The sequence below is a fragment of the Ambystoma mexicanum genome (genome assembly GCF_040938575.1).
Source record: "Ambystoma mexicanum isolate Mex_15411 chromosome 12 unlocalized genomic scaffold, UKY_AmexF1_1 Mex_chr12_unloc.1, whole genome shotgun sequence".
NCBI lineage: Eukaryota > Metazoa > Chordata > Amphibia > Caudata > Ambystomatidae > Ambystoma > Ambystoma mexicanum.
The window spans coordinates 14,829,281-14,851,102 of NW_027182322.1; the positions used below are offsets into that span (position 1 = coordinate 14,829,281).

The following is a 21,822-nucleotide window of genomic DNA, read 5'->3' on the forward strand; positions in this document are numbered from 1 at the left end:
ACCGTTAAAACTGTGGTGTGATGTTTCTCTCTGTGCATTTCTATTTGTAGTGATTGTGAAGGCATACAGGATGTTGACACTGGCAGGGACGTAAACCTCAGTGATATATTATAGGCAGGTTTGCCATACGGGCACCAGCGTTTTCTCAGACAAATAGATATGAATGTCGATGATCCTATAATCATGGCCCGAGTTGCAGTGTGAAATACAAAATAACCGGGACAAAATCACACTGATGTTTATGCAAATGGAGATGCCGGGGATTGAACCCGGGACCTCATACATGCGAAGCATGCGCTCTACCACTGAGCTACATCCCCTCGGTGTGCAGTGGGCCTGTCCTGCAGACATCTTTTCCTGGGAGAATTCTTCCGGTCAAAATATGCTGCCAACTGAAGCACTAGCAAAAGACCAGGGAAAACGGGAGCAAGACTGGAAAAGCACATGGTCAGCTGAAGCAGTGTGCATTATGCTTCTCCATAAGAGATGACTTCCAGGGGAAGTATTCCACCAGAGGATTACCGTGCTCAAAGAGCCATCTCGTGGACAGAGACCATATGACAGTCAAAAAAAGGGAAACAATTGGAGATGCCAGGGATTGGACCCAGGGCCTCATCCATGCAAAGCAAGTGCTCTACCACTGAGCTACATCCCCTCGGTATGCAGTGTGTCTGTCCCGCAGACATAATTTTCAGGGAGAACTCTTCTGGTCAAAACATTCTGCCGAGTGAAGCACTAGCAAAAGAGCAGGGAAAACTGGAGCAAGAATGGAAAACCTCATGGTCACACTGAAGCAGTGTGCATTTTGCTTCTCCATAAGAGATGACTTCCAGGGGAAGATTTCCACCAGAGGATTACTGTGCTCAAAGGGCCATCTAGTGGATAGAGATCATATGACAGTCAAAAAGAGAAACAAGTGGAAATGCCCCAGGTCCTCATACATGCAAAGCATGCGCTCTACCACTGAGCTACATCCCCGCTGAGAGGACGCTTCCTCATCACACCTAAAAGCTTCAGGAGGGAGTGGGCTAAGTAAGGAAAGGGGTTTGCAGTAGTGCATATGAAAAAACATGACAACTGCCAAATTACATCTTACTACTTACAATGACAAAGTTAAAGCGCCAGGTCGATCTCATCACGTTGGTGCCTGAGACATCACATAATGTGACACAGCCATCTCGGATAGATGCCCCAGATTTGAGAAGTGTAGTTATGGAGAAAAAATAAATATATATATATATATATATATATATGTATGTCTTCAAACACCAAAAATGAGATAGCACCATTTCGCGCAGGAATTCCTCCAGCCGAAAGCCCACATATGTTGCTAGATAGACTGACACCTCTTTCGGATGTCCTTCTGTATTTGCTGGCTAGTGGAAAGCAACGTGGACCCACCACTCTATAGCTCTGCCGTCATGAGTGTCCCTAGCACACTCGGCAGATGTCGCTTCTCTAGGCAGACAAGCAGTGGAATTCTGCGGAAGGTCAATGGTGCTTCCATTGGTTTTGCCACTAGGCGATCCATTGCAGCCCTAGAATGAAGCATAACCCGCTGAATGCATTCAGGGTGTTCTGCGGTGGGAAAGGTCAGAGGGGGTGATAGTTGGTGAGCGTGCACAGCACCTCAGAATGACACCACTGCCTAGCAGGGGGACCGGTGGAGACACTATTTTCAGCCAATGCCCCTCTGTCTGAACGAGTCTGCCTTGTGTCATCCCGGTAAGAGATCAGGCTAACAGGCTTCCAATGAAAAAAGCAGACATCACACTGAAGCATGGTGCACCGTGCATGTCCACAATCATCGGCTCCAAAGAGAAGACGTTCAGGAACAGGATTTAGTATGGCAAAAGAACACATCATCCTAATTCCTATGTACAGGATAAAAAGCCCACAATTGAGGAAAAATATCACATGGAGATGCCTGGGATCGAACCTGTGGCCTCATACTTCCCAAGTATGTGCTCTACCACTGAGTTACATGCCCACTGCCAGCAAGGAACTGTGAAATCTACCAGATGCTGGCTGGCTGCTTGGGACTAACAGCGCCCAGAACTGACGGTAACTGTCGAATTGGAGTTTCCAAATGGCAGACTTCATTTTAGAGCCACCTGTGTCTGGTTGTCCATAGAAACATGCAGAAAGGCTGCCCCCCCATGCAATTCCCCTGACCAACTAATGAAAAATATCAATATGTTCAAGACTTTTGCTTTTAGAAGCCAGAGATAGGCCCCAGCAGCAGAGCTGGTAGGATATTCCAGCTCAAAACTAACAAGTTACAGAACCTGATCGACTTAGGTTGACAACAGAGGCACATCTGTGGCCACATCCAGTGAAAACAAATTATTTTTAAAGCTAGGCATCATATGCTACAAAGGTACAATGGTAGAGCTATACATTCGGAACCAAAACAATCGACTGAAAAGAAACGCAAGGCAATGCCAATACTTTCACGATTCTGCACCGTTAAAACTGTGGTGTGATGTTTCTCTCTGTGCATTTCTATTTGTAGTGATTGTGAAGGCATACAGGATGTTGACACTGGCAGGGACGTAAACCTCAGTGATATATTATAGGCAGGTTTGCCATACGGGCACCAGCGTTTTCTCAGACAAATAGATATGAATGTCGATGATCCTATAATCATGGCCCGAGTTGCAGTGTGAAATACAAAATAACCGGGACAAAATCACACTGATGTTTATGCAAATGGAGATCGGGACCTCATACATGCGAAGCATGCGCTCTACCACTGAGCTACATCCCCTCGGTGTGCAGTGGGCCTGTCCTGCAGACATCTTTTCCTGGGAGAATTCTTCCGGTCAAAATATGCTGCCAACTGAAGCACTAGCAAAAGACCAGGGAAAACGGGAGCAAGACTGGAAAAGCACATGGTCAGCTGAAGCAGTGTGCATTATGCTTCTCCATAAGAGATGACTTCCAGGGGAAGTATTCCACCAGAGGATTACCGTGCTCAAAGAGCCATCTCGTGGACAGAGACCATATGACAGTCAAAAAAAGGGAAACAATTGGAGATGCCAGGGATTGGACCCAGGGCCTCATCCATGCAAAGCAAGTGCTCTACCACTGAGCTACATCCCCTCGGTATGCAGTGTGTCTGTCCCGCAGACATAATTTTCAGGGAGAACTCTTCTGGTCAAAACATTCTGCCGAGTGAAGCACTAGCAAAAGAGCAGGGAAAACTGGAGCAAGAATGGAAAACCTCATGGTCACACTGAAGCAGTGTGCATTTTGCTTCTCCATAAGAGATGACTTCCAGGGGAAGATTTCCACCAGAGGATTACTGTGCTCAAAGGGCCATCTAGTGGATAGAGATCATATGACAGTCAAAAAGAGAAACAAGTGGAAATGCCCCAGGTCCTCATACATGCAAAGCATGCGCTCTACCACTGAGCTACATCCCCGCTGAGAGGACGCTTCCTCATCACACCTAAAAGCTTCAGGAGGGAGTGGGCTAAGTAAGGAAAGGGGTTTGCAGTAGTGCATATGAAAAAACATGACAACTGCCAAATTACATCTTACTACTTACAATGACAAAGTTAAAGCGCCAGGTCGATCTCATCACGTTGGTGCCTGAGACATCACATAATGTGACACAGCCATCTCGGATAGATGCCCCAGATTTGAGAAGTGTAGTTATGGAGAAAAAATAAATATATATATATATATATATATATATGTATGTCTTCAAACACCAAAAATGAGATAGCACCATTTCGCGCAGGAATTCCTCCAGCCGAAAGCCCACATATGTTGCTAGATAGACTGACACCTCTTTCGGATGTCCTTCTGTATTTGCTGGCTAGTGGAAAGCAACGTGGACCCACCACTCTATAGCTCTGCCGTCATGAGTGTCCCTAGCACACTCGGCAGATGTCGCTTCTCTAGGCAGACAAGCAGTGGAATTCTGCGGAAGGTCAATGGTGCTTCCATTGGTTTTGCCACTAGGCGATCCATTGCAGCCCTAGAATGAAGCATAACCCGCTGAATGCATTCAGGGTGTTCTGCGGTGGGAAAGGTCAGAGGGGGTGATAGTTGGTGAGCGTGCACAGCACCTCAGAATGACACCACTGCCTAGCAGGGGGACCGGTGGAGACACTATTTTCAGCCAATGCCCCTCTGTCTGAACGAGTCTGCCTTGTGTCATCCCGGTAAGAGATCAGGCTAACAGGCTTCCAATGAAAAAAGCAGACATCACACTGAAGCATGGTGCACCGTGCATGTCCACAATCATCGGCTCCAAAGAGAAGACGTTCAGGAACAGGATTTAGTATGGCAAAAGAACACATCATCCTAATTCCTATGTACAGGATAAAAAGCCCACAATTGAGGAAAAATATCACATGGAGATGCCTGGGATCGAACCTGTGGCCTCATACTTCCCAAGTATGTGCTCTACCACTGAGTTACATGCCCACTGCCAGCAAGGAACTGTGAAATCTACCAGATGCTGGCTGGCTGCTTGGGACTAACAGCGCCCAGAACTGACGGTAACTGTCGAATTGGAGTTTCCAAATGGCAGACTTCATTTTAGAGCCACCTGTGTCTGGTTGTCCATAGAAACATGCAGAAAGGCTGCCCCCCCATGCAATTCCCCTGACCAACTAATGAAAAATATCAATATGTTCAAGACTTTTGCTTTTAGAAGCCAGAGATAGGCCCCAGCAGCAGAGCTGGTAGGATATTCCAGCTCAAAACTAACAAGTTACAGAACCTGATCGACTTAGGTTGACAACAGAGGCACATCTGTGGCCACATCCAGTGAAAACAAATTATTTTTAAAGCTAGGCATCATATGCTACAAAGGTACAATGGTAGAGCTATACATTCGGAACCAAAACAATCGACTGAAAAGAAACGCAAGGCAATGCCAATACTTTCACGATTCTGCACCGTTAAAACTGTGGTGTGATGTTTCTCTCTGTGCATTTCTATTTGTAGTGATTGTGAAGGCATACAGGATGTTGACACTGGCAGGGACGTAAACCTCAGTGATATATTATAGGCAGGTTTGCCATACGGGCACCAGCGTTTTCTCAGACAAATAGATATGAATGTCGATGATCCTATAATCATGGCCCGAGTTGCAGTGTGAAATACAAAATAACCGGGACAAAATCACACTGATGTTTATGCAAATGGAGATCGGGACCTCATACATGCGAAGCATGCGCTCTACCACTGAGCTACATCCCCTCGGTGTGCAGTGGGCCTGTCCTGCAGACATCTTTTCCTGGGAGAATTCTTCCGGTCAAAATATGCTGCCAACTGAAGCACTAGCAAAAGACCAGGGAAAACGGGAGCAAGACTGGAAAAGCACATGGTCAGCTGAAGCAGTGTGCATTATGCTTCTCCATAAGAGATGACTTCCAGGGGAAGTATTCCACCAGAGGATTACCGTGCTCAAAGAGCCATCTCGTGGACAGAGACCATATGACAGTCAAAAAAAGGGAAACAATTGGAGATGCCAGGGATTGGACCCAGGGCCTCATCCATGCAAAGCAAGTGCTCTACCACTGAGCTACATCCCCTCGGTATGCAGTGTGTCTGTCCCGCAGACATAATTTTCAGGGAGAACTCTTCTGGTCAAAACATTCTGCCGAGTGAAGCACTAGCAAAAGAGCAGGGAAAACTGGAGCAAGAATGGAAAACCTCATGGTCACACTGAAGCAGTGTGCATTTTGCTTCTCCATAAGAGATGACTTCCAGGGGAAGATTTCCACCAGAGGATTACTGTGCTCAAAGGGCCATCTAGTGGATAGAGATCATATGACAGTCAAAAAGAGAAACAAGTGGAAATGCCCCAGGTCCTCATACATGCAAAGCATGCGCTCTACCACTGAGCTACATCCCCGCTGAGAGGACGCTTCCTCATCACACCTAAAAGCTTCAGGAGGGAGTGGGCTAAGTAAGGAAAGGGGTTTGCAGTAGTGCATATGAAAAAACATGACAACTGCCAAATTACATCTTACTACTTACAATGACAAAGTTAAAGCGCCAGGTCGATCTCATCACGTTGGTGCCTGAGACATCACATAATGTGACACAGCCATCTCGGATAGATGCCCCAGATTTGAGAAGTGTAGTTATGGAGAAAAAATAAATATATATATATATATATATATATATGTATGTCTTCAAACACCAAAAATGAGATAGCACCATTTCGCGCAGGAATTCCTCCAGCCGAAAGCCCACATATGTTGCTAGATAGACTGACACCTCTTTCGGATGTCCTTCTGTATTTGCTGGCTAGTGGAAAGCAACGTGGACCCACCACTCTATAGCTCTGCCGTCATGAGTGTCCCTAGCACACTCGGCAGATGTCGCTTCTCTAGGCAGACAAGCAGTGGAATTCTGCGGAAGGTCAATGGTGCTTCCATTGGTTTTGCCACTAGGCGATCCATTGCAGCCCTAGAATGAAGCATAACCCGCTGAATGCATTCAGGGTGTTCTGCGGTGGGAAAGGTCAGAGGGGGTGATAGTTGGTGAGCGTGCACAGCACCTCAGAATGACACCACTGCCTAGCAGGGGGACCGGTGGAGACACTATTTTCAGCCAATGCCCCTCTGTCTGAACGAGTCTGCCTTGTGTCATCCCGGTAAGAGATCAGGCTAACAGGCTTCCAATGAAAAAAGCAGACATCACACTGAAGCATGGTGCACCGTGCATGTCCACAATCATCGGCTCCAAAGAGAAGACGTTCAGGAACAGGATTTAGTATGGCAAAAGAACACATCATCCTAATTCCTATGTACAGGATAAAAAGCCCACAATTGAGGAAAAATATCACATGGAGATGCCTGGGATCGAACCTGTGGCCTCATACTTCCCAAGTATGTGCTCTACCACTGAGTTACATCCCCACTGCCAGCAAGGAACTGTGAAATCTACCAGATGCTGGCTGGCTGCTTGGGACTAACAGCGCCCAGAACTGACGGTAACTGTCGAATTGGAGTTTCCAAATGGCAGACTTCATTTTAGAGCCACCTGTGTCTGGTTGTCCATAGAAACATGCAGAAAGGCTGCCCCCCCATGCAATTCCCCTGACCAACTAATGAAAAATATCAATATGTTCAAGACTTTTGCTTTTAGAAGCCAGAGATAGGCCCCAGCAGCAGAGCTGGTAGGATATTCCAGCTCAAAACTAACAAGTTACAGAACCTGATCGACTTAGGTTGACAACAGAGGCACATCTGTGGCCACATCCAGTGAAAACAAATTATTTTTAAAGCTAGGCATCATATGCTACAAAGGTACAATGGTGGAGCTATACATTCGGAACCAAAACAATCGACTGAAAAGAAACGCAAGGCAATGCCAATACTTTCACGATTCTGCACCGTTAAAACTGTGGTGTGATGTTTCTCTCTGTGCATTTCTATTTGTAGTGATTGTGAAGGCATACAGGATGTTGACACTGGCAGGGACGTAAACCTCAGTGATATATTATAGGCAGGTTTGCCATACGGGCACCAGCGTTTTCTCAGACAAATAGATATGAATGTCGATGATCCTATAATCATGGCCCGAGTTGCAGTGTGAAATACAAAATAACCGGGACAAAATCACACTGATGTTTATGCAAATGGAGATGCCGGGGATTGAACCCGGGACCTCATACATGCGAAGCATGCGCTCTACCACTGAGCTACATCCCCTCGGTGTGCAGTGGGCCTGTCCTGCAGACATCTTTTCCTGGGAGAATTCTTCCGGTCAAAATATGCTGCCAACTGAAGCACTAGCAAAAGACCAGGGAAAACGGGAGCAAGACTGGAAAAGCACATGGTCAGCTGAAGCAGTGTGCATTATGCTTCTCCATAAGAGATGACTTCCAGGGGAAGTATTCCACCAGAGGATTACCGTGCTCAAAGAGCCATCTCGTGGACAGAGACCATATGACAGTCAAAAAAAGGGAAACAATTGGAGATGCCAGGGATTGGACCCAGGGCCTCATCCATGCAAAGCAAGTGCTCTACCACTGAGCTACATCCCCTCGGTATGCAGTGTGTCTGTCCCGCAGACATAATTTTCAGGGAGAACTCTTCTGGTCAAAACATTCTGCCGAGTGAAGCACTAGCAAAAGAGCAGGGAAAACTGGAGCAAGAATGGAAAACCTCATGGTCACACTGAAGCAGTGTGCATTTTGCTTCTCCATAAGAGATGACTTCCAGGGGAAGATTTCCACCAGAGGATTACTGTGCTCAAAGGGCCATCTAGTGGATAGAGATCATATGACAGTCAAAAAGAGAAACAAGTGGAAATGCCCCAGGTCCTCATACATGCAAAGCATGCGCTCTACCACTGAGCTACATCCCCGCTGAGAGGACGCTTCCTCATCACACCTAAAAGCTTCAGGAGGGAGTGGGCTAAGTAAGGAAAGGGGTTTGCAGTAGTGCATATGAAAAAACATGACAACTGCCAAATTACATCTTACTACTTACAATGACAAAGTTAAAGCGCCAGGTCGATCTCATCACGTTGGTGCCTGAGACATCACATAATGTGACACAGCCATCTCGGATAGATGCCCCAGATTTGAGAAGTGTAGTTATGGAGAAAAAATAAATATATATATATATATATATATATATGTATGTCTTCAAACACCAAAAATGAGATAGCACCATTTCGCGCAGGAATTCCTCCAGCCGAAAGCCCACATATGTTGCTAGATAGACTGACACCTCTTTCGGATGTCCTTCTGTATTTGCTGGCTAGTGGAAAGCAACGTGGACCCACCACTCTATAGCTCTGCCGTCATGAGTGTCCCTAGCACACTCGGCAGATGTCGCTTCTCTAGGCAGACAAGCAGTGGAATTCTGCGGAAGGTCAATGGTGCTTCCATTGGTTTTGCCACTAGGCGATCCATTGCAGCCCTAGAATGAAGCATAACCCGCTGAATGCATTCAGGGTGTTCTGCGGTGGGAAAGGTCAGAGGGGGTGATAGTTGGTGAGCGTGCACAGCACCTCAGAATGACACCACTGCCTAGCAGGGGGACCGGTGGAGACACTATTTTCAGCCAATGCCCCTCTGTCTGAACGAGTCTGCCTTGTGTCATCCCGGTAAGAGATCAGGCTAACAGGCTTCCAATGAAAAAAGCAGACATCACACTGAAGCATGGTGCACCGTGCATGTCCACAATCATCGGCTCCAAAGAGAAGACGTTCAGGAACAGGATTTAGTATGGCAAAAGAACACATCATCCTAATTCCTATGTACAGGATAAAAAGCCCACAATTGAGGAAAAATATCACATGGAGATGCCTGGGATCGAACCTGTGGCCTCATACTTCCCAAGTATGTGCTCTACCACTGAGTTACATGCCCACTGCCAGCAAGGAACTGTGAAATCTACCAGATGCTGGCTGGCTGCTTGGGACTAACAGCGCCCAGAACTGACGGTAACTGTCGAATTGGAGTTTCCAAATGGCAGACTTCATTTTAGAGCCACCTGTGTCTGGTTGTCCATAGAAACATGCAGAAAGGCTGCCCCCCCATGCAATTCCCCTGACCAACTAATGAAAAATATCAATATGTTCAAGACTTTTGCTTTTAGAAGCCAGAGATAGGCCCCAGCAGCAGAGCTGGTAGGATATTCCAGCTCAAAACTAACAAGTTACAGAACCTGATCGACTTAGGTTGACAACAGAGGCACATCTGTGGCCACATCCAGTGAAAACAAATTATTTTTAAAGCTAGGCATCATATGCTACAAAGGTACAATGGTAGAGCTATACATTCGGAACCAAAACAATCGACTGAAAAGAAACGCAAGGCAATGCCAATACTTTCACGATTCTGCACCGTTAAAACTGTGGTGTGATGTTTCTCTCTGTGCATTTCTATTTGTAGTGATTGTGAAGGCATACAGGATGTTGACACTGGCAGGGACGTAAACCTCAGTGATATATTATAGGCAGGTTTGCCATACGGGCACCAGCGTTTTCTCAGACAAATAGATATGAATGTCGATGATCCTATAATCATGGCCCGAGTTGCAGTGTGAAATACAAAATAACCGGGACAAAATCACACTGATGTTTATGCAAATGGAGATCGGGACCTCATACATGCGAAGCATGCGCTCTACCACTGAGCTACATCCCCTCGGTGTGCAGTGGGCCTGTCCTGCAGACATCTTTTCCTGGGAGAATTCTTCCGGTCAAAATATGCTGCCAACTGAAGCACTAGCAAAAGACCAGGGAAAACGGGAGCAAGACTGGAAAAGCACATGGTCAGCTGAAGCAGTGTGCATTATGCTTCTCCATAAGAGATGACTTCCAGGGGAAGTATTCCACCAGAGGATTACCGTGCTCAAAGAGCCATCTCGTGGACAGAGACCATATGACAGTCAAAAAAAGGGAAACAATTGGAGATGCCAGGGATTGGACCCAGGGCCTCATCCATGCAAAGCAAGTGCTCTACCACTGAGCTACATCCCCTCGGTATGCAGTGTGTCTGTCCCGCAGACATAATTTTCAGGGAGAACTCTTCTGGTCAAAACATTCTGCCGAGTGAAGCACTAGCAAAAGAGCAGGGAAAACTGGAGCAAGAATGGAAAACCTCATGGTCACACTGAAGCAGTGTGCATTTTGCTTCTCCATAAGAGATGACTTCCAGGGGAAGATTTCCACCAGAGGATTACTGTGCTCAAAGGGCCATCTAGTGGATAGAGATCATATGACAGTCAAAAAGAGAAACAAGTGGAAATGCCCCAGGTCCTCATACATGCAAAGCATGCGCTCTACCACTGAGCTACATCCCCGCTGAGAGGACGCTTCCTCATCACACCTAAAAGCTTCAGGAGGGAGTGGGCTAAGTAAGGAAAGGGGTTTGCAGTAGTGCATATGAAAAAACATGACAACTGCCAAATTACATCTTACTACTTACAATGACAAAGTTAAAGCGCCAGGTCGATCTCATCACGTTGGTGCCTGAGACATCACATAATGTGACACAGCCATCTCGGATAGATGCCCCAGATTTGAGAAGTGTAGTTATGGAGAAAAAATAAATATATATATATATATATATATATATGTATGTCTTCAAACACCAAAAATGAGATAGCACCATTTCGCGCAGGAATTCCTCCAGCCGAAAGCCCACATATGTTGCTAGATAGACTGACACCTCTTTCGGATGTCCTTCTGTATTTGCTGGCTAGTGGAAAGCAACGTGGACCCACCACTCTATAGCTCTGCCGTCATGAGTGTCCCTAGCACACTCGGCAGATGTCGCTTCTCTAGGCAGACAAGCAGTGGAATTCTGCGGAAGGTCAATGGTGCTTCCATTGGTTTTGCCACTAGGCGATCCATTGCAGCCCTAGAATGAAGCATAACCCGCTGAATGCATTCAGGGTGTTCTGCGGTGGGAAAGGTCAGAGGGGGTGATAGTTGGTGAGCGTGCACAGCACCTCAGAATGACACCACTGCCTAGCAGGGGGACCGGTGGAGACACTATTTTCAGCCAATGCCCCTCTGTCTGAACGAGTCTGCCTTGTGTCATCCCGGTAAGAGATCAGGCTAACAGGCTTCCAATGAAAAAAGCAGACATCACACTGAAGCATGGTGCACCGTGCATGTCCACAATCATCGGCTCCAAAGAGAAGACGTTCAGGAACAGGATTTAGTATGGCAAAAGAACACATCATCCTAATTCCTATGTACAGGATAAAAAGCCCACAATTGAGGAAAAATATCACATGGAGATGCCTGGGATCGAACCTGTGGCCTCATACTTCCCAAGTATGTGCTCTACCACTGAGTTACATCCCCACTGCCAGCAAGGAACTGTGAAATCTACCAGATGCTGGCTGGCTGCTTGGGACTAACAGCGCCCAGAACTGACGGTAACTGTCGAATTGGAGTTTCCAAATGGCAGACTTCATTTTAGAGCCACCTGTGTCTGGTTGTCCATAGAAACATGCAGAAAGGCTGCCCCCCCATGCAATTCCCCTGACCAACTAATGAAAAATATCAATATGTTCAAGACTTTTGCTTTTAGAAGCCAGAGATAGGCCCCAGCAGCAGAGCTGGTAGGATATTCCAGCTCAAAACTAACAAGTTACAGAACCTGATCGACTTAGGTTGACAACAGAGGCACATCTGTGGCCACATCCAGTGAAAACAAATTATTTTTAAAGCTAGGCATCATATGCTACAAAGGTACAATGGTGGAGCTATACATTCGGAACCAAAACAATCGACTGAAAAGAAACGCAAGGCAATGCCAATACTTTCACGATTCTGCACCGTTAAAACTGTGGTGTGATGTTTCTCTCTGTGCATTTCTATTTGTAGTGATTGTGAAGGCATACAGGATGTTGACACTGGCAGGGACGTAAACCTCAGTGATATATTATAGGCAGGTTTGCCATACGGGCACCAGCGTTTTCTCAGACAAATAGATATGAATGTCGATGATCCTATAATCATGGCCCGAGTTGCAGTGTGAAATACAAAATAACCGGGACAAAATCACACTGATGTTTATGCAAATGGAGATGCCGGGGATTGAACCCGGGACCTCATACATGCGAAGCATGCGCTCTACCACTGAGCTACATCCCCTCGGTGTGCAGTGGGCCTGTCCTGCAGACATCTTTTCCTGGGAGAATTCTTCCGGTCAAAATATGCTGCCAACTGAAGCACTAGCAAAAGACCAGGGAAAACGGGAGCAAGACTGGAAAAGCACATGGTCAGCTGAAGCAGTGTGCATTATGCTTCTCCATAAGAGATGACTTCCAGGGGAAGTATTCCACCAGAGGATTACCGTGCTCAAAGAGCCATCTCGTGGACAGAGACCATATGACAGTCAAAAAAAGGGAAACAATTGGAGATGCCAGGGATTGGACCCAGGGCCTCATCCATGCAAAGCAAGTGCTCTACCACTGAGCTACATCCCCTCGGTATGCAGTGTGTCTGTCCCGCAGACATAATTTTCAGGGAGAACTCTTCTGGTCAAAACATTCTGCCGAGTGAAGCACTAGCAAAAGAGCAGGGAAAACTGGAGCAAGAATGGAAAACCTCATGGTCACACTGAAGCAGTGTGCATTTTGCTTCTCCATAAGAGATGACTTCCAGGGGAAGATTTCCACCAGAGGATTACTGTGCTCAAAGGGCCATCTAGTGGATAGAGATCATATGACAGTCAAAAAGAGAAACAAGTGGAAATGCCCCAGGTCCTCATACATGCAAAGCATGCGCTCTACCACTGAGCTACATCCCCGCTGAGAGGACGCTTCCTCATCACACCTAAAAGCTTCAGGAGGGAGTGGGCTAAGTAAGGAAAGGGGTTTGCAGTAGTGCATATGAAAAAACATGACAACTGCCAAATTACATCTTACTACTTACAATGACAAAGTTAAAGCGCCAGGTCGATCTCATCACGTTGGTGCCTGAGACATCACATAATGTGACACAGCCATCTCGGATAGATGCCCCAGATTTGAGAAGTGTAGTTATGGAGAAAAAATAAATATATATATATATATATATATATATGTATGTCTTCAAACACCAAAAATGAGATAGCACCATTTCGCGCAGGAATTCCTCCAGCCGAAAGCCCACATATGTTGCTAGATAGACTGACACCTCTTTCGGATGTCCTTCTGTATTTGCTGGCTAGTGGAAAGCAACGTGGACCCACCACTCTATAGCTCTGCCGTCATGAGTGTCCCTAGCACACTCGGCAGATGTCGCTTCTCTAGGCAGACAAGCAGTGGAATTCTGCGGAAGGTCAATGGTGCTTCCATTGGTTTTGCCACTAGGCGATCCATTGCAGCCCTAGAATGAAGCATAACCCGCTGAATGCATTCAGGGTGTTCTGCGGTGGGAAAGGTCAGAGGGGGTGATAGTTGGTGAGCGTGCACAGCACCTCAGAATGACACCACTGCCTAGCAGGGGGACCGGTGGAGACACTATTTTCAGCCAATGCCCCTCTGTCTGAACGAGTCTGCCTTGTGTCATCCCGGTAAGAGATCAGGCTAACAGGCTTCCAATGAAAAAAGCAGACATCACACTGAAGCATGGTGCACCGTGCATGTCCACAATCATCGGCTCCAAAGAGAAGACGTTCAGGAACAGGATTTAGTATGGCAAAAGAACACATCATCCTAATTCCTATGTACAGGATAAAAAGCCCACAATTGAGGAAAAATATCACATGGAGATGCCTGGGATCGAACCTGTGGCCTCATACTTCCCAAGTATGTGCTCTACCACTGAGTTACATGCCCACTGCCAGCAAGGAACTGTGAAATCTACCAGATGCTGGCTGGCTGCTTGGGACTAACAGCGCCCAGAACTGACGGTAACTGTCGAATTGGAGTTTCCAAATGGCAGACTTCATTTTAGAGCCACCTGTGTCTGGTTGTCCATAGAAACATGCAGAAAGGCTGCCCCCCCATGCAATTCCCCTGACCAACTAATGAAAAATATCAATATGTTCAAGACTTTTGCTTTTAGAAGCCAGAGATAGGCCCCAGCAGCAGAGCTGGTAGGATATTCCAGCTCAAAACTAACAAGTTACAGAACCTGATCGACTTAGGTTGACAACAGAGGCACATCTGTGGCCACATCCAGTGAAAACAAATTATTTTTAAAGCTAGGCATCATATGCTACAAAGGTACAATGGTAGAGCTATACATTCGGAACCAAAACAATCGACTGAAAAGAAACGCAAGGCAATGCCAATACTTTCACGATTCTGCACCGTTAAAACTGTGGTGTGATGTTTCTCTCTGTGCATTTCTATTTGTAGTGATTGTGAAGGCATACAGGATGTTGACACTGGCAGGGACGTAAACCTCAGTGATATATTATAGGCAGGTTTGCCATACGGGCACCAGCGTTTTCTCAGACAAATAGATATGAATGTCGATGATCCTATAATCATGGCCCGAGTTGCAGTGTGAAATACAAAATAACCGGGACAAAATCACACTGATGTTTATGCAAATGGAGATCGGGACCTCATACATGCGAAGCATGCGCTCTACCACTGAGCTACATCCCCTCGGTGTGCAGTGGGCCTGTCCTGCAGACATCTTTTCCTGGGAGAATTCTTCCGGTCAAAATATGCTGCCAACTGAAGCACTAGCAAAAGACCAGGGAAAACGGGAGCAAGACTGGAAAAGCACATGGTCAGCTGAAGCAGTGTGCATTATGCTTCTCCATAAGAGATGACTTCCAGGGGAAGTATTCCACCAGAGGATTACCGTGCTCAAAGAGCCATCTCGTGGACAGAGACCATATGACAGTCAAAAAAAGGGAAACAATTGGAGATGCCAGGGATTGGACCCAGGGCCTCATCCATGCAAAGCAAGTGCTCTACCACTGAGCTACATCCCCTCGGTATGCAGTGTGTCTGTCCCGCAGACATAATTTTCAGGGAGAACTCTTCTGGTCAAAACATTCTGCCGAGTGAAGCACTAGCAAAAGAGCAGGGAAAACTGGAGCAAGAATGGAAAACCTCATGGTCACACTGAAGCAGTGTGCATTTTGCTTCTCCATAAGAGATGACTTCCAGGGGAAGATTTCCACCAGAGGATTACTGTGCTCAAAGGGCCATCTAGTGGATAGAGATCATATGACAGTCAAAAAGAGAAACAAGTGGAAATGCCCCAGGTCCTCATACATGCAAAGCATGCGCTCTACCACTGAGCTACATCCCCGCTGAGAGGACGCTTCCTCATCACACCTAAAAGCTTCAGGAGGGAGTGGGCTAAGTAAGGAAAGGGGTTTGCAGTAGTGCATATGAAAAAACATGACAACTGCCAAATTACATCTTACTACTTACAATGACAAAGTTAAAGCGCCAGGTCGATCTCATCACGTTGGTGCCTGAGACATCACATAATGTGACACAGCCATCTCGGATAGATGCCCCAGATTTGAGAAGTGTAGTTATGGAGAAAAAATAAATACATATATATATATATATATGTATGTCTTCAAACACCAAAAATGAGATAGCACCATTTCGCGCAGGAATTCCTCCAGCCGAAAGCCCACATATGTTGCTAGATAGACTGACACCTCTTTCGGATGTCCTTCTGTATTTGCTGGCTAGTGGAAAGCAATGTGGACCCACCACTCTATAGCTCTGCCGTCATGAGTGTCCCTAGCACACTCGGCAGATGTCGCTTCTCTAGGCAGACAAGCAGTGGAATTCTGCGGAAGGTCAATGGTGCTTCCATTGGTTTTGCCACTAGGCGATCCATTGCAGCCCTAGAATGAAGCATAACCCGCTGAATGCATTCAGGGTGTTCTGCGGTGGGAAAGGTCAGAGGGGGTGATAGTTGGTGAGCGTGCACAGCACCTCAGAATGACACCACTGCCTAGCAGGGGGACCGGTGGAGACACTATTTTCAGCCAATGCCCCTCTGTCTGAACGAGTCTGCCTTGTGTCATCCCGGTAAGAGATCAGGCTAACAGGCTTCCAATGAAAAAAGCAGACATCACACTGAAGCATGGTGCACCGTGCATGTCCACAATCATCGGCTCCAAAGAGAAGACGTTCAGGAACAGGATTTAGTATGGCAAAAGAACACATCATCCTAATTCCTATGTACAGGATAAAAAGCCCACAATTGAGGAAAAATATCACATGGAGATGCCTGGGATCGAACCTGTGGCCTCATACTTCCCAAGTATGTGCTCTACCACTGAGTTACATGCCCACTGCCAGCAAGGAACTGTGAAATCTACCAGATGCTGGCTGGCTGCTTGGGACTAACAGCGCCCAGAACTGACGGTAACTGTCGAATTGGAGTTTCCAAATGGCAGACTTCATTTTAGAGCCACCTGTGTCTGGTTGTCCATAGAAACATGCAGAAAGGCTGCCCCCCCATGCAATTCCCCTGACCAACTAATGAAAAATATCAATATGTTCAAGACTTTTGCTTTTAGAAGCCAGAGATAGGCCCCAGCAGCAGAGCTGGTAGGATATTCCAGCTCAAAACTAACAAGTTACAGAACCTGATCGACTTAGGTTGACAACAGAGGCACATCTGTGGCCACATCCAGTGAAAACAAATTATTTTTAAAGCTAGGCATCATATGCTACAAAGGTACAATGGTAGAGCTATACATTCGGAACCAAAACAATCGACTGAAAAGAAACGCAAGGCAATGCCAATACTTTCACGATTCTGCACCGTTAAAACTGTGGTGTGATGTTTCTCTCTGTGCATTTCTATTTGTAGTGATTGTGAAGGCATACAGGATGTTGACACTGGCAGGGACGTAAACCTCAGTGATATATTATAGGCAGGTTTGCCATACGGGCACCAGCGTTTTCTCAGACAAATAGATATGAATGTCGATGATCCTATAATCATGGCCCGAGTTGCAGTGTGAAATACAAAATAACCGGGACAAAATCACACTGATGTTTATGCAAATGGAGATCGGGACCTCATACATGCGAAGCATGCGCTCTACCACTGAGCTACATCCCCTCGGTGTGCAGTGGGCCTGTCCTGCAGACATCTTTTCCTGGGAGAATTCTTCCGGTCAAAATATGCTGCCAACTGAAGCACTAGCAAAAGACCAGGGAAAACGGGAGCAAGACTGGAAAAGCACATGGTCAGCTGAAGCAGTGTGCATTATGCTTCTCCATAAGAGATGACTTCCAGGGGAAGTATTCCACCAGAGGATTACCGTGCTCAAAGAGCCATCTCGTGGACAGAGACCATATGACAGTCAAAAAAAGGGAAACAATTGGAGATGCCAGGGATTGGACCCAGGGCCTCATCCATGCAAAGCAAGTGCTCTACCACTGAGCTACATCCCCTCGGTATGCAGTGTGTCTGTCCCGCAGACATAATTTTCAGGGAGAACTCTTCTGGTCAAAACATTCTGCCGAGTGAAGCACTAGCAAAAGAGCAGGGAAAACTGGAGCAAGAATGGAAAACCTCATGGTCACACTGAAGCAGTGTGCATTTTGCTTCTCCATAAGAGATGACTTCCAGGGGAAGATTTCCACCAGAGGATTACTGTGCTCAAAGGGCCATCTAGTGGATAGAGATCATATGACAGTCAAAAAGAGAAACAAGTGGAAATGCCCCAGGTCCTCATACATGCAAAGCATGCGCTCTACCACTGAGCTACATCCCCGCTGAGAGGACGCTTCCTCATCACACCTAAAAGCTTCAGGAGGGAGTGGGCTAAGTAAGGAAAGGGGTTTGCAGTAGTGCATATGAAAAAACATGACAACTGCCAAATTACATCTTACTACTTACAATGACAAAGTTAAAGCGCCAGGTCGATCTCATCACGTTGGTGCCTGAGACATCACATAATGTGACACAGCCATCTCGGATAGATGCCCCAGATTTGAGAAGTGTAGTTATGGAGAAAAAATAAATATATATATATATATATATATATATGTATGTCTTCAAACACCAAAAATGAGATAGCACCATTTCGCGCAGGAATTCCTCCAGCCGAAAGCCCACATATGTTGCTAGATAGACTGACACCTCTTTCGGATGTCCTTCTGTATTTGCTGGCTAGTGGAAAGCAACGTGGACCCACCACTCTATAGCTCTGCCGTCATGAGTGTCCCTAGCACACTCGGCAGATGTCGCTTCTCTAGGCAGACAAGCAGTGGAATTCTGCGGAAGGTCAATGGTGCTTCCATTGGTTTTGCCACTAGGCGATCCATTGCAGCCCTAGAATGAAGCATAACCCGCTGAATGCATTCAGGGTGTTCTGCGGTGGGAAAGGTCAGAGGGGGTGATAGTTGGTGAGCGTGCACAGCACCTCAGAATGACACCACTGCCTAGCAGGGGGACCGGTGGAGACACTATTTTCAGCCAATGCCCCTCTGTCTGAACGAGTCTGCCTTGTGTCATCCCGGTAAGAGATCAGGCTAACAGGCTTCCAATGAAAAAAGCAGACATCACACTGAAGCATGGTGCACCGTGCATGTCCACAATCATCGGCTCCAAAGAGAAGACGTTCAGGAACAGGATTTAGTATGGCAAAAGAACACATCATCCTAATTCCTATGTACAGGATAAAAAGCCCACAATTGAGGAAAAATATCACATGGAGATGCCTGGGATCGAACCTGTGGCCTCATACTTCCCAAGTATGTGCTCTACCACTGAGTTACATCCCCACTGCCAGCAAGGAACTGTGAAATCTACCAGATGCTGGCTGGCTGCTTGGGACTAACAGCGCCCAGAACTGACGGTAACTGTCGAATTGGAGTTTCCAAATGGCAGACTTCATTTTAGAGCCACCTGTGTCTGGTTGTCCATAGAAACATGCAGAAAGGCTGCCCCCCCATGCAATTCCCCTGACCAACTAATGAAAAATATCAATATGTTCAAGACTTTTGCTTTTAGAAGCCAGAGATAGGCCCCAGCAGCAGAGCTGGTAGGATATTCCAGCTCAAAACTAACAAGTTACAGAACCTGATCGACTTAGGTTGACAACAGAGGCACATCTGTGGCCACATCCAGTGAAAACAAATTATTTTTAAAGCTAGGCATCATATGCTACAAAGGTACAATGGTGGAGCTATACATTCGGAACCAAAACAATCGACTGAAAAGAAACGCAAGGCAATGCCAATACTTTCACGATTCTGCACCGTTAAAACTGTGGTGTGATGTTTCTCTCTGTGCATTTCTATTTGTAGTGATTGTGAAGGCATACAGGATGTTGACACTGGCAGGGACGTAAACCTCAGTGATATATTATAGGCAGGTTTGCCATACGGGCACCAGCGTTTTCTCAGACAAATAGATATGAATGTCGATGATCCTATAATCATGGCCCGAGTTGCAGTGTGAAATACAAAATAACCGGGACAAAATCACACTGATGTTTATGCAAATGGAGATGCCGGGGATTGAACCCGGGACCTCATACATGCGAAGCATGCGCTCTACCACTGAGCTACATCCCCTCGGTGTGCAGTGGGCCTGTCCTGCAGACATCTTTTCCTGGGAGAATTCTTCCGGTCAAAATATGCTGCCAACTGAAGCACTAGCAAAAGACCAGGGAAAACGGGAGCAAGACTGGAAAAGCACATGGTCAGCTGAAGCAGTGTGCATTATGCTTCTCCATAAGAGATGACTTCCAGGGGAAGTATTCCACCAGAGGATTACCGTGCTCAAAGAGCCATCTCGTGGACAGAGACCATATGACAGTCAAAAAAAGGGAAACAATTGGAGATGCCAGGGATTGGACCCAGGGCCTCATCCATGCAAAGCAAGTGCTCTACCACTGAGCTACATCCCCTCGGTATGCAGTGTGTCTGTCCCGCAGACATAATTTTCAGGGAGAACTCTTCTGGTCAAAACATTCTGCCGAGTGAAGCACTAGCAAAAGAGCAGGGAAAACTGGAGCAAGAATGGAAAACCTCATGGTCACACTGAAGCAGTGTGCATTTTGCTTCTCCATAAGAGATGACTTCCAGGGGAAGATTTCCACCAGAGGATTACTGTGCTCAAAGGGCCATCTAGTGGATAGAGATCATATGACAGTCAAAAAGAGAAACAAGTGGAAATGCCCCAGGTCCTCATACATGCAAAGCATGCGCTCTACCACTGAGCTACATCCCCGCTGAGAGGACGCTTCCTCATCACACCTAAAAGCTTCAGGAGGGAGTGGGCTAAGTAAGGAAAGGGGTTTGCAGTAGTGCATATGAAAAAACATGACAACTGCCAAATTACATCTTACTACTTACAATGACAAAGTTAAAGCGCCAGGTCGATCTCATCACGTTGGTGCCTGAGACATCACATAATGTGACACAGCCATCTCGGATAGATGCCCCAGATTTGAGAAGTGTAGTTATGGAGAAAAAATAAATATATATATATATATATATATATATGTATGTCTTCAAACACCAAAAATGAGATAGCACCATTTCGCGCAGGAATTCCTCCAGCCGAAAGCCCACATATGTTGCTAGATAGACTGACACCTCTTTCGGATGTCCTTCTGTATTTGCTGGCTAGTGGAAAGCAACGTGGACCCACCACTCTATAGCTCTGCCGTCATGAGTGTCCCTAGCACACTCGGCAGATGTCGCTTCTCTAGGCAGACAAGCAGTGGAATTCTGCGGAAGGTCAATGGTGCTTCCATTGGTTTTGCCACTAGGCGATCCATTGCAGCCCTAGAATGAAGCATAACCCGCTGAATGCATTCAGGGTGTTCTGCGGTGGGAAAGGTCAGAGGGGGTGATAGTTGGTGAGCGTGCACAGCACCTCAGAATGACACCACTGCCTAGCAGGGGGACCGGTGGAGACACTATTTTCAGCCAATGCCCCTCTGTCTGAACGAGTCTGCCTTGTGTCATCCCGGTAAGAGATCAGGCTAACAGGCTTCCAATGAAAAAAGCAGACATCACACTGAAGCATGGTGCACCGTGCATGTCCACAATCATCGGCTCCAAAGAGAAGACGTTCAGGAACAGGATTTAGTATGGCAAAAGAACACATCATCCTAATTCCTATGTACAGGATAAAAAGCCCACAATTGAGGAAAAATATCACATGGAGATGCCTGGGATCGAACCTGTGGCCTCATACTTCCCAAGTATGTGCTCTACCACTGAGTTACATGCCCACTGCCAGCAAGGAACTGTGAAATCTACCAGATGCTGGCTGGCTGCTTGGGACTAACAGCGCCCAGAACTGACGGTAACTGTCGAATTGGAGTTTCCAAATGGCAGACTTCATTTTAGAGCCACCTGTGTCTGGTTGTCCATAGAAACATGCAGAAAGGCTGCCCCCCCATGCAATTCCCCTGACCAACTA

General features: G+C 46.5%; 4 non-coding genes across 4 annotated transcripts; all 4 read right to left on the reverse strand.

Annotated features, from left to right (window-relative positions):
• Positions 1–248: 248 nt before the first annotated feature.
• Positions 249–320, reverse strand: TRNAA-CGC (transfer RNA alanine (anticodon CGC)). The gene has a single exon. It is a non-coding gene; the product is annotated as a tRNA-Ala (tRNA).
• Positions 321–7,613: 7,293 nt separating this feature from the next.
• On the reverse strand, positions 7,614–7,685 carry TRNAA-CGC (transfer RNA alanine (anticodon CGC)). The gene has a single exon. It is a non-coding gene; the product is annotated as a tRNA-Ala (tRNA).
• A 4,843-nt stretch (positions 7,686–12,528) lies between these two features.
• TRNAA-CGC (transfer RNA alanine (anticodon CGC)) lies at positions 12,529–12,600 on the reverse strand. Its single transcript has one exon. It is a non-coding gene; the product is annotated as a tRNA-Ala (tRNA).
• Positions 12,601–19,889: 7,289 nt separating this feature from the next.
• TRNAA-CGC (transfer RNA alanine (anticodon CGC)) lies at positions 19,890–19,961 on the reverse strand. The gene has a single exon. It is a non-coding gene; the product is annotated as a tRNA-Ala (tRNA).
• Positions 19,962–21,822: the final 1,861 nt, after the last annotated feature.